We start from the raw sequence: 13,217 nt of genomic DNA on the forward strand, positions 1-13,217 counted from the left end.
AGTGATGTACTAAAATACGTATAATATGTTCAGGTGCAACAATATGATGTTGGGATTTGGTTGGTTCTCAAGACAAGTGATTGGTTTTCACTGCTGGAGAAGATAGTCTTCCAGAAATGAGGCATTACAGACACAAAACTTAACAAAGACCCAGAATAGTTTAATCTGCTATATGAACACATAGCCGGGATTCTCTTTTTAGTTTTGTGGATTTCTTGAGCATATTTTGCCAATGAATGTGTATGAAAGCAGTACACATAGTTTGAAATATAAAGCTGGGGTTTTCAGATGAGAGGTGCTGGAATAGAACTACATTTTGCAAAGTGATCAAGTAGGACTCACTTTCACCAAAAACCATCAGGGATAAGGAGGCAGGTCACACCCCACACTGAAGGTGGATGCAAAGGTCACTGTAGAAAGTTCTAAACTACAACTGAGAAGATGTCTGATATTAATAAATGAAGCCACTCCTTTCCCGCTAAAATATCTAAAATATATTTTTGTGCTGACTGAATTGGGTTTTCCTTATTCTTCTCCATTTTAAAATCAGCTGAATAGGAAGTTCAACCTAAGCAAAGTTTACTTTTTAAAAGAACAAGCCCTTTAGAAAAGGTATACTTTTTCATTATAGTTGGGTATTTCTCAATAGGAAAAATGAAAAACTTTAGCACATATTTGAAATTAAGAAATTCACTTAGTCTTAAGGTCACATTACTTACTATCTTATTTTCTATTTTGGATTTTTTCAGAAAGTGGTGACAACTGTCACTATAAAGATGTGCTTAAAAAAAATCAGTAAAGCAGGTAAGTGCATACCAGGTTGGTTTGCAAATGTTGTCCTTAATGTACTTAATAAGACCCCATCTATTTCCTGACTACTTTTCAATCCATTAATTAGTGGTTTTGTACTTTCTTTGTAGGTCATCATTACAGGCAGTAATTGGAGACTGGATGAATGAAAACTTACACAAATTATACATCCCAACCAATCACAAAGACAGACCGGAGATGTTAAGTCCAAAATTTGTTAATGTCCTCAGCCATAGACATAGTTATTCTTTCTCCACATGTTATCTATATTTTGATTTTCTGATTGAGTAGATTATGGAAATACTGCTAGATGGCTGGCTTCATTTATTGAAGTGATCTTTGTCTGCCAGTTGAGTCTGTACTTAGCTCAATGGTGTAAGCCAGGTTTCACCCATGAAGACTCCCTTTTTCATCACTTGGGACAGACTGGGGTCCCAGTTTCTGCTGATTCTCTGGTGTATTTTCTATCTGGCTTTTTATACCACTTGCTGGGCTCTGCAGGTGTTGCTATCAAGGCCTCTTCACTCTGACACTCTATTGTGTTTATCTGTTTACACATCTTCTAGCAAAAATGTGAGCCATTGGAGGGCAGAAGCTATCATATTTGCATTATATCCACAGTGTTTATCGCAGGGCTTAATATATGGATCAGGGGATTCAAACTGGTTGCCAGGGTCTTGGCCACCTGTATTATTTGGCCAGCACAGGGTTAACAATAAGTAAATTTGAAGGTCTTTAGGTGGGCCTACCCTCTGCTATTTGCCACAGTCTTTATCTTCTTATATGTGACCACAGTCAATCTCTATTTCACCAGTCTTACCCATGTAGGCACCCTAGTTTGTGGTCCTGGTCGTAGATGAGGAATACATGCTAATTATGTGAACGAATATATCAATGAATGTACTTCTTATTTTGCATGGAGAATTGATTGTTTTCTAAATATTCTTGTCCTAAAAATTCCCCTTGTTTCTTCTCCCATTTTGGAAACTAAAGGTAGAAAAACAGATAACTGTAATATGCAATGTACAAATAAGCATTTCTGAATACTTGCCCAAGGTGGGCCACTCTGTACATTCTAGTGGCTCAATTAGAGAGGAAAACAAATTCAGCTGTGTTATTTGCAGAACCCATAGGATGCAAACAAACCATTTGCTGTGGAAAAGCCCAAGATTTTTGTATCTGAGATGAGTGGTAACTTCCACCTTGGATCATCTTAAAACAGGCAGTGTAATTTTAAAAAACAATGACCCTGACCAACATTCCAAATGCATGTTCAACAACATATTTTCCAAGTTTGATGATTAAGAAGATACCCCCCCCCCTATTGCCAATGACAACACACTAGAGAACAATTCAATAAAAGTGAATTGGAGCCACAGAAATTCTGTACAGTATGAACCCCTCCCCTGGCCTGGGGGGAGGTTTAAGCAATTAACTGAATGAAATTCAAATTGTCAGACAAAAATGTTGGTACTGAGGTAGTAATCTCAGGCAAAGTTAACCTTCATCTGAAGAAGGAAATTTGGTTTTGCTTTACCCATCTGATGAATGGTAGACTAAGTCTTTTAAGAGTTAACTCTAAGCCTCTAATAATTTTAACTTTTTCAGAAGCAACCACTACCAGATGTTCATTTTGGCCAAAAAAATTCTCATCCAGTAAAAGTATAACATCCACAAAAGTCTACCTTTACTACCCACAGGTAGTAATGTTCACAAACATTTCCAGCTAATCAGCTTGTGTTAAATACATGTTTAGGTATTTGAAAGAACTTGATACATAAAATCATCATTAAGACAATTCAATGCTGATGTTGGTTTCCAAAGACATTTTATAACAAGCCTTTCTGAATAATTAGAGAATAAGACTCATTTTCTGTTAGGGCCATTCTTTTGTTCAAGAAAGTAAAGCCTACAGGAAAAACTCATAGCTAGTAAGTGGCAGAGCTAGGTCTGGACTGAGTCACTAAATTTGGTCTCTCCACACCTGCCTATAAAAAGGGGATAACATGACAATTATACCAAAGGAAAAATACATATAATAATATGTACATATATTATTGAGTACATAATGAGTACATATAATAATAAAGACTATTTACACTAACAATAAAAGAAATACCATTTCTCAGTGCCACGTAACAGGGTGTATGTACTTCCTCAAAGCACACACTAAAATAAACATTTGTTACTTGGACAATAGACTAAATTTTGCTTTAATCATTATATTCGTTTTAACCCCTGGTAGATCTAGATTGACATGTTTATGTCTCAGTCATTTTTCTACTTCTGCTCTTATTGACCCAGAAATGACAAGAAGCACCAATGAAGGAAAATGTGAGGGAAGCTAGGTGACAAGCCCTTACCTTACTGCTAGCAGATCTCAGAAAGCTTTCTCTTTGACATCAAGGGACTTGTTCTGGCAAGATTAGCCCTGTGTCCTCCAGTTGGAGCCAGATTGTGTTGATTGCATGGCCAACTCTGATAGGATGACCCAAGGAGGCTCCCACTGAGCAGAGAAGATATGGAACTCTAGATCTCATGCATTTACAGACAGGGTCTTGCCTTCTTTAGAGAAGACTGCTTTAACCCTCATTGTCAGAGATGTTAGTTGGCTATAGCAATTTTCACTTGTTCCATTTGAAATACTCTGGCTCATTCAAAAAGGCACAGGGACATTGCTAGATAACGGCACTAATTATTATCCAGTCTTTGCATGCATTTAACAGTGCTTCTGCATGGACCATAGGTAGTATAGCTGTGATAGTCAAGGAGTACACTGGGCCTTCAGAAGACACATTTTCCATTTACAATTTAAAAGAAGAGGTTAGATTGTCATGCAACCAAGCATACATTGTCTAAGATATAAAAGCAATTGTATCTAAAAGTGGGAAATCTCCACCTCAATTATCAGATTAACAATAGGGGCATTTCTTCAGAGGCCAAATATCTGGTTGTTCCCAAGAGAGAGAGAAAGCTGCCTATGACACGTGCAGGAGATTTTATTTTATTTTTTTTTAAGTATAATTATGACATCACTGACAGTGCCCATAATGTAAGACCTGGTTCAAAATCTGTTTAGAGAAAGTCAATATAACAAAAGTGTGTTAAAAATTTTATCAGCTACAAGTCCAGTTGCCATTCTAAATGCTGCTGTGATTATGTAGTAAAGTTAAATTGGTATAAGCAACAATATTATTCCCTGGATGGGGCATTTCCTGGGTGGAACATAGAAAAGGAGACAGGTAATGTGTTTGAACAATTAAAAACAAAAAACCCAGGAAGCTGGGCAGATGAGTGTATTGTGGTGGGAAGGGGAAGTTGTGACCTTAGATTTCTGTATCTTTAGTTGTTTCACTTTCTATACCATTTAATGATTGAAAAATGCGGTTGGACTGCCGGAACCACAGAACAGGAACTCCACTGGGGCAGGAGTTAAAGGCAAAAAGCTTTTTGTGTGGGTTCATTTACTATTTTAATTCATTTGTATTTTTAGTCAGCTTTAAAGGTATGGTTGCTTCTTCTACCTACTGCTCTTTCTCTTCTTCTTTTTATGCTGTTTTACCCTGTGTTCTCTGGTAGGGCATGTAACCTTCGGCACAGTGGGAAAAGCCAATTTTGCCATAGGCCTCAGCTTGCTCTGACTCGGCTACTAACTTGACTCATAGCTTCAGGCAGGTTATTTCATGGTTCTGATGCTTATTTTCCTCATCTTGAATCAGCGATTTTATTAACTGTCTCCCGGTTTGTGAAAATTCAATATGATCACGTGTTACATGCCAATCACAGAAACTGGTGCGAAGTTGTGTTCCTCAGTGGTAGCTATTGTTGTAAGTAGGAATTGCATGACAATGGCAGCTGTTTTCTATCATGTCCTCATGTTTTCTAAATTTGTATCCCTCTTTCTCCCATTTCCTATCTTAGCATTGTTATTAGCTAACTTTTATTAAGTGGTTATCATGGCTGAGGACACTGTAATGAGGACTTTATGTGAATTACCTAATTAATTTCTCAGAAAGTATGAGATAGCTATTATTTTAAGCTATTTCATAGCTTAAATAACCAGTTCGTTGAAGTCAAAATTTAGACAGGTTAAGTGAACTCGTTCATTTACACAATTAGTTGCCCAGGCAGAATTTGATTTGAGGTCTGACTCCAAAACCAGAGCTCTTAATCACCAATTACACCAACTAAACGCTTCGTTTCACAGCCCGCCTATTCCCAAAGGTCCCATTCCCGTTTTAAGGTTATTTTCTGTAACTCTCTTGTATTTAATTTCAAAAATGCTATTTCCCAGGAGATGAGTCCCTAATCTCCCTGAAGGCATGGATCATACCATACATTTCTTTTCCTAATCCACCCAAATTCCTGCAGCGCACAGACTTAGGCTCATTAATAGACGGGAAAAGAAACTGACCAGGCAGTGAAACCGAGCAAACAAAGTACAATAAGACAACTACAGCAGGAAAGCGGGATAAAAAAAAAAAGTAGAAAAAGAAAGTAAGGGAAAGGGGGAACAAACGGCAAATATTCACTGAGTGCCAACAATCGCATGGGAGGATCTTTAGGGTTCTCTGCTGAGTACTCGGGACGGCTAACTGAGCAGTACGCCGGCCTTATCTCATACATAAGGCACCAAGGCTCAGGAAACAGTTCTGTGGATCTGGGCGGGCACCTTCCACCCACAGTCGCGCACACGTGGAATAGGTTTAATAGGCTGTCTGGCTCGGGCACCTCTTCCCAGGGTCAGGGCGTTACAAAGGGAGGCTGCTCTCTTCCCATGAATCTATTAGGGACCTACAGCAGCGAAGAGAACCCTTCTGAATATCAGCGAAGACGGCTTATTAAGACTTTACGAGTTTGCAAGCCATCCTCGTCCTATTTCCTCACTTCGGACTTTTTGGACACACCTTCCTTTTCCTGTGAGCCAACCCAGACGAATGAGTTACAAGTAATCGCCTTCTCTACGCCCAGCCAGTGCCCAGCTCCAACCACAGCGCCTCCTTGCAACACCCGGCTGAGCTCCGGGCGGCAGCGCAGGAGCTTGGGTCGGAGGCTGCTCTAAGGTGACGCGCGGCCGCCTCCTCCCCTTTAAGGCGGGGCTCGCAAGGGCCGGGGGGGGGGGCCAAGGAAGTCCGGGGGCCCTCGGTGATGCCCCCGCCCTTGCCGCGCCAGGGTTGCTCCCTGCGCTCCCGAGTGGTGACTGCAGGTCCCGCGCAGGTGAGGGGCGCGCGCCGGCCCAGCTTTGCAGCCCCCGAACGCGGCCTCGCACAGGTGAGGGCGGTGCCGGGTTCACCTGGCAGCGCGCGTGGGCCGGGCAGCAGGGTCACCGCCTGCTCTTTCCTGGGGTGGGCGTCTTCTCTCAACCAAAGCTGGGAGTTGGGGACCTGGAGGGTCCAGGATGAGAATTCATTGGAGCTACTACCCCGGAGCTGCTTGTGGTTCAGAGATCAGAAAGGTGTCCTGAGGAGATAGAAATCCAGGCGTGGCGTACTGGAAGGCGCACTAGGGGAGGGCAGCCTGCCCCAGGATTTCTTTGCACTTTAAAGGCCACACATTCAGTCTCCCCGGGGCGCTACGGAGTTAGTCACCGCCGCGTTCAGGGCTCCTTCCACAGAGGTCAGTTCCTCAGCTGGGTGGGCTTTGATGCGCTCTCTTCGTAGAGACCCGGAGGTTCAACTTTAATTCTTTGCGCTGACATTTGCTGAGCGACACAAGAGCAGAAATCCTTGGGATAATTGCGTAGGTAACAGTGTCTCAATCCCACTAAAGATAAGTAAGTTAAAAATAAAGACGGTGATGTTGGTGGTGAACTAGAGAGGCGATTAGTTTCCGCAATTAGTTCCCCACTGCTCTGTCCATTTGTTAAGCAAATGGTTGCTGACGGCTTTTTTAAATGATTGGGTTGCTATAAAAGAGGTTTTCTCTAGTGTGAATGAACGGTGCGATGCTGACTGAGGGTTTCAGCCTCCTCTAGACTCTTACAAGAGCTTGGTCTGGAAGGTACATGGGTGCGAACACTTAAGGTAGCAAAGCAGCTTCTCAGTGAACCGTGAGACGTTAGAACACCTGCTTCAGGACGCACAGAATTCGGACACCACTTATTGAAGGATTTGTATGGATTATGATTTCCATTAGTATTCATTTTTTGATTGAGTCAGTAGCATTTCAATTCAACAAATATTTGTTGTACACTTGTTAAAGGGCAGACCTCTGAGAGCCGGGCTGGTGTGCTGTGGGGTAGCACAGGTGTTGATATTAATACAAAGGGGAATTTTAAGGCACTTATTCCTCACAAGTGGGTGTTTAGAAAGAGACCTATGGCGCTGCGCTTTACCTCAGCAGCACCTGTGCAAATCGCTGGTTATAAGTATTTAAATGCAGGGAGAATGTAAATCTTTGAAGAGTATCTGTCATTAACCTGATCAGTCATTCCAAAACAATATGAATTGTCAAAATCATGCTTAAAATAAGATTATTAAGAATTAACTCTGTGCCAAGCACCATGCTAGGCACTTTATCTTGTCTATGAAATCTACAAAGTAGATACTATTCCCCTGTGCAGATGAGGAACTGAGGCAGAGAGGAGTCCAGTAATTTGTACAAGGTCAGTGGTGAATTTAGAAATTGCATGTGGCTATTTGAGTGCAGAACTCATACTTTTTCACTATTCCATGTTGCCTCTAAGATGGAGAGTGTAAATCCTGCAGATTTAATATAAGAATTCAAATTTATATTCATAGATTCTATCTCCTGGGGATTAATGGAGTTAAAGTAGTCCTCAGGAATAAAGTGAGCACTGTTTTCATTGCACTTGTGTGGTTAAACTCTAACCTACCTGTGACAAGTAGATGAACAGCTACCTTTAAAAGATAAAATGTATTATGTGTCTTAACATATTTTGAAAGGCCTGATATATCCAAACATGGCCAATTAATAAAATCGCATATATATTCCCTCTGTTACACATGGAAGGAACAGCTGATTTTCATATTATTCGTGTGCTTTACTATGGACTCCTGCAGCAGTGAGTTTCTCAGCTGGGTGGGCTTTGAAATCAATTTCAGCTTGATTTCTTCTTATAGCTGCAAGATGATTAGAGGTCTCTTGTCACCAGGAAAGAACTTTGTGTTTGTGTAAATCTGTGCTCACACACGAATATACATTTTTCCTTAAACCTATTTCCAGAAGTGGAGAGTACTACAATGTGATGATCTGGCGAGGAATCAAGTTCCTTATTTGACTTTTGAGTAAAGGATTTATAACAACTGGCAATTTCTTTCAGTGCATGTAAACCAGGAAAGTACTTTTCAAATTAAAAGTATTATACTGTGGAGAAAGGAAAGTGAGTGAAAAATAGTACTCTGAATTCAAATAATATTTCTTGTCATGGAGAACACTTGTTTTCTTAAAACTTTTCTTGTAATTGTTGGTAATTACACACGAATGGAGGGGGTTTATATTTAAATTACCTTGAATTGTTGCCAGTTAACTGTTGAGAAAAGGCTTTGCCTGTGATGGGAGGATCAGGTAGCATATTTTGCCTGTATCAATCTTGGCACAGATTTTTTTTTTTCTTTTTTTTTTTTTTACTCTATCTTCACCTGAAGGTGAAACCAGTGGGACGCCTTAAACTCCTCTTTAGGAGCAGAGCCGTTAAATCCTTCCTAGGAGGTACTTATAAAAGCGTACTTGACTTGGTAAGGTGTTCTTAGGGGGAGCCAGAGTGGGTGATGAAGGAGCAGAATATATAGAGGATGTGAAGCAGGGGCAGATCCAAGTTTTGTGAGGCCTGAAAGGTAAACAATTTGGAGACTCTGTTTAAGAAAATTTGGTGTGAAAGTGAATATGTATTTAAAATGAGAAAAAGAGATGATAATTTGCTGGAGATTTCTGCCTGTTTCTGTGGAGATCTTGGGCAACGTACCAGAAATGCTTACAAAAATAGGCGTGCTGATTGCAACGTGGCTTCCCCTCTCCTTGAGAACACTCAGCATCTCCCAGCAGCTTGTCACACCCACGGGGGGGGTGCCCTGGGAGTGAGAAGCCCAAAGTTGAAGCTCAAAAGTGAGAGGGAAAGTTGTGGTTAAAGGCAAAGGACTCATGCTCCATTGAGCAAAGAGACTGCTGGATGGGACGGCAGAGACACTCTGGACACTCATGTCCAACGAACAATTCTGAGAGCTGGTCTCAAAGTTCTGAGAACTTTGCAGGTTGGTTTGTTTCTCAGGGATGCCTTTGGCCATTGGCTTTTCCAACTATCAGTCACCATTTATTGGGAGTTTTCTAATGTCCCAAGTCCTGAGTAACGTGAGGTCCTGATTGTCAAGAACTCCCAGTCTCATGGAGCTGATTTCATTGATCACAGTACTTTGGTTATAGGCTTGCATAGAGATGCCAGGGGAGCCCTGGAGGGTTCCTGATGCTTGAGCTGAGTTTGGAGTTACTGCGATGGAGTCCAGGAGGGCCATTCTAAGTGAGCAGAGGGCCATTAAAATGGTGCTTGGGCACAGTGGCTCACGCCTGTAATCCCAGCACTTTGGGAGGCCGAGTTGGGTAGATCACCTGAGGTCGGGAGTTCAAGACCAGCCTGGCCAACAGGGCAAAACCCTGTCTCTACTAAAAACACAAAAATTAGCCCGGCGTGGTGGCAGCACCTATAATCCTAGCTAATTGGGAGGCTGAGGTAGGAGAATGACTTGAACCTGGGAGGCGGAGGTTGCAGCAGTGAGCCAAGATTGCACCATTGCATTCCAGCCTGGGCGACAAGAGCGAAACTCCGTCTCAAAAATAAAATAAATAAATAAATAAATAAATAAATAAATAAAAGCCCTGGTGGTTTAGACCCATGCATTCTCCTCCACTGATGTTCTTCTAGTCCAGCAGCACCTATGTACCTGAGATTAACTTGTTAGAAATGCACATTCTCAGGCACCCCACATTAGGATCTCTGCATCTAGAGCACAGTAATCTGTGTTTTAAGAAGCCCTCTGGATGATTCTGGTGCATGCTAAAATCTGAAAACCACTGGTCTTAATATTTAAGAGAACAGATAGGGCATGGAATCCCTTATGGAGATCACTGGGAGGGAATTGAAATTAATAATAGTAATATATTAGTATTGTAATATAGTAATTTGTATTACTGTCACTAACATTTATTGAGCACTCAGGTTGTGCCAGGCATTTTGTGAAGAAATATCAACTCTTAATCTTCAGTACAAACCCTGGATAAGGCAGGGCTATGATCACCTGGATTTAAATGTGAGAAAACTGAAAGAGAGAGAAATAGGAAATTGTCCACAGTCACACAGCTGGAAAGTGGTTCAGCCAGGATTTAAGCACAAGCTGTCTGGTGTTAGAACCTTCCTTCTCTTTTGTCTTGTCTGGGAGAATTTTCATTGATGCCACTGTTGTGTGTTGGCGCTGGCCGAGAGGCATGCCTGGGATTGCTTGGGATGCACCTATTTAACAATCCTAGTCATTTGCTGACTACTGTGGTGAAGAAATTTTTCATTAGAGACACATTTCCAAACTAGGGAGGAAGGAATTTATTGTCATTTACTCCTAGTGCAGACTTTTAAAATTTCATGAGTGAATAGACATGATTCCATATAAATGATTACATCACATGGAAATACCACTTCCCATAGCGTCATTATTAAGGGCTCATGGATTTCCCAGTGGGGAGTGATGCTGGTGATTATGGAAGGTGGCCTTGTTTCCTTGTTTAGGAATGCTGGGATTTGATCTGATTATTAGACAGAGGCTTGTCTCCTAGAGGCCAAGCACCTCCCCAGGCCACAGAGGACTTGAAGGTGATGTTGTGTTTGTTCATTATGTTTTGGAAGATATTCAGAAGAGCTGTGCCTTGTTCTATTACAGGTTTTTTTTTTTTTTTCTGGTTAAACAAAACAAAACAAAACAAAAAACTGTTGCCCATGATTCTATCCTGTTTTTGTTTTTTTAATCATATAGCCCCATGGTGTCAGGCAGCGTGAGTAAGAATGTGCAGATACTGGCATGGATATGCGTGCGAGTGTGTAGAGTGATGGTTTACTCTTGGGTATAAACCTAAGATTGCTGTGCCTTTACTTCCCCTCTGGAAAAAAATGTTTACACAAACATTAATTTGAGTTTATGGTAGGCAGCAGAATCGAATTCTGAGAATGCCAGCTGTGTCATCTATGCAGTCATTTCATTCATGTGATCACTGGTTGCCTGCCTAGTTGTGCTAAATATTATGTTAGGCACCAGAAGAGATACAGTGTGACCAAAACAGACATGATCCCCATGGACTGGAATAGAAGTCCTTATATGTAATGTTATGGAAGAACAGAATAGATGCCCTCCCTCTGGCAGTGAGTCAGCAGGAAAGGCACTCAGAAGTTATTGTAGCTCAGGAGGGAGGTAGGTTATTGGACTTAAGGCTTTAGGGAAGTGGAGGTATGGCAGGATTTGAGAGATAACTAGGAAGATTACACACGTGACCAGGTGGAGGTGGGTGATGAAAAAGAGGGAGGTGCTGGGCCTGCGGATCAGGTTTGAGCCTTGGGCTGCTGGCTTGGTGCCAATAACATAAGTCAGTATTAGAGGAGGAAAAGCCTCTTTTCAGAGAATTATGACCTTCATGGACACTGAGTCTGAAATGTCTGGATGACCCCAAGGTAGAGATTTTAGGTGGATAATTGGATAGGATGAAGGTCTGCACTCCAGGAAAGAGGTTGGCAATGTAGAGATTTGAAAGAACTGGTCTTTGGATGGTAATTGAATAATTGACTAATTATCAACTGATCGAATAATGCAGTTGCTATAACAACTGAATAATTCAATCAACTGAACTCATTCTTTAGAGGGTGGAGACGAATCCTCCACTCCCTTTGGCCTTTGAGATATTTGAGAGCCATGTTTGAGAGGTGGAGGTGGAAGGAGGTCCTCAATGTGGAAAAGCAAATAAGAGCCATTGAAAGCAGTTGGGGACAGGACTAAACTCTGATTATTATTATTATTTTTTTTCAATGCTGCCCAAATTCTTATCTAAGGGGTCTGGGGAGTCATGTCTTACAAACTATAAATTCTTATCAAATGAGTTTTATTTAACCATATATTTCATGACTTACTTTCCCATCTGACTCTGGCATAACATTGCCTGACAAAGAAGAAAGTGGAAATGTTTTACCGCAAAAGTATGTTTCTTTGCCATATTTTGAAATGGTCCTGCAAAGCTGTCCTTTGTGAGGGGAACATGTGCATCTGTAAAGAATCTCTATTAAAGCTAGATCTTTTTCTTCCAGGCCCTCCCTATCTTGAAGAAATTAAGAGTCTAGCACCTTTTAAGGTCTGAATAGGAAACATTTGTCATCTATTATCTCTAAGGGCAGCCACTCTAAGACCTCAAAAGACTCTTAGTCTCCACAATTTTTTATCTTAACCTGAACATTTCCTTTCTATTGATCCCAGGTTTTTAGACAAACTCAACCAATTGTCAATCAGAAAATGTTTACATTTATCTATAGCCTGGAAGCGACCCCCTGCCCCACCCACTTTGAGTTGTCCCACCTTTTTGAACCAAGCCAATGTATTTCTTAAACATATTTCATTGATGTCTCACGCCTCTCTAAAATGTGTAAAACCAAGCTGCACCCTGACCACCTTGGGCACATGTTCTCAGGACCCCCTGAGGGCTGGGTCATGAGCCATGGTCACTCATACTTGGCTTGGAATAAATCTCTTAAAATATTTTCCTCTTTTCGTTGACACAGTGGAGTGAGGAGTAAACAAGGAGGTCGTTGAAAGCTACTGTTCAGAATTTGAGCCCATATTTTTATGAGGTAAAACATTTATATATTCTCTTAACTTGTTATTTTCTATTATAAAAACACATTTTTGTATATATCATATGTATCATAAATGAATCATATCATTTTGTATATTGTATAGATTGGCCAGATGTTAGAAATTTTTATATAGAATAGATAGGTTTTCTTAGGTGCTCCAAGTAGAAGACTTTTTAAAAACTGTTAAAAAGTAGCTAAGAGAAAAAAAATATTCTTTTATCCAAAAAGTATTCACTGAGCATGTGCTATACACGTTATGTGCTGAAATTTTGTGAATAAAACAAATGGATCCTCATCCTCTCAGAGCTTATAGTTTAGAGGGGAAGCCAGACAATTTCACAAGTGATTACAATGAAGTGTGCTGTTCATTAAGAGTAAGAGACAGGGCACTATGAGAGCAGGTGGTAAAGGCCACTTCCAGTGGCAGTGCCACCTAGGCCTGGCAGGAAGGAGATGGAGAAGCACAGAGGGAGTGTTTTGAGAAATCAGTGGATGGATGCTTTTGAGGAACTGAAAGCCTAGGCTAGTCTGTTTAAGCTTTGTTAATAAAAAGTTAATGAAAATAATAAGTGGG

Source organism: Theropithecus gelada, chromosome 7b (genome assembly GCF_003255815.1).
Source record: "Theropithecus gelada isolate Dixy chromosome 7b, Tgel_1.0, whole genome shotgun sequence".
Classification (NCBI taxonomy): domain Eukaryota; kingdom Metazoa; phylum Chordata; class Mammalia; order Primates; family Cercopithecidae; genus Theropithecus; species Theropithecus gelada.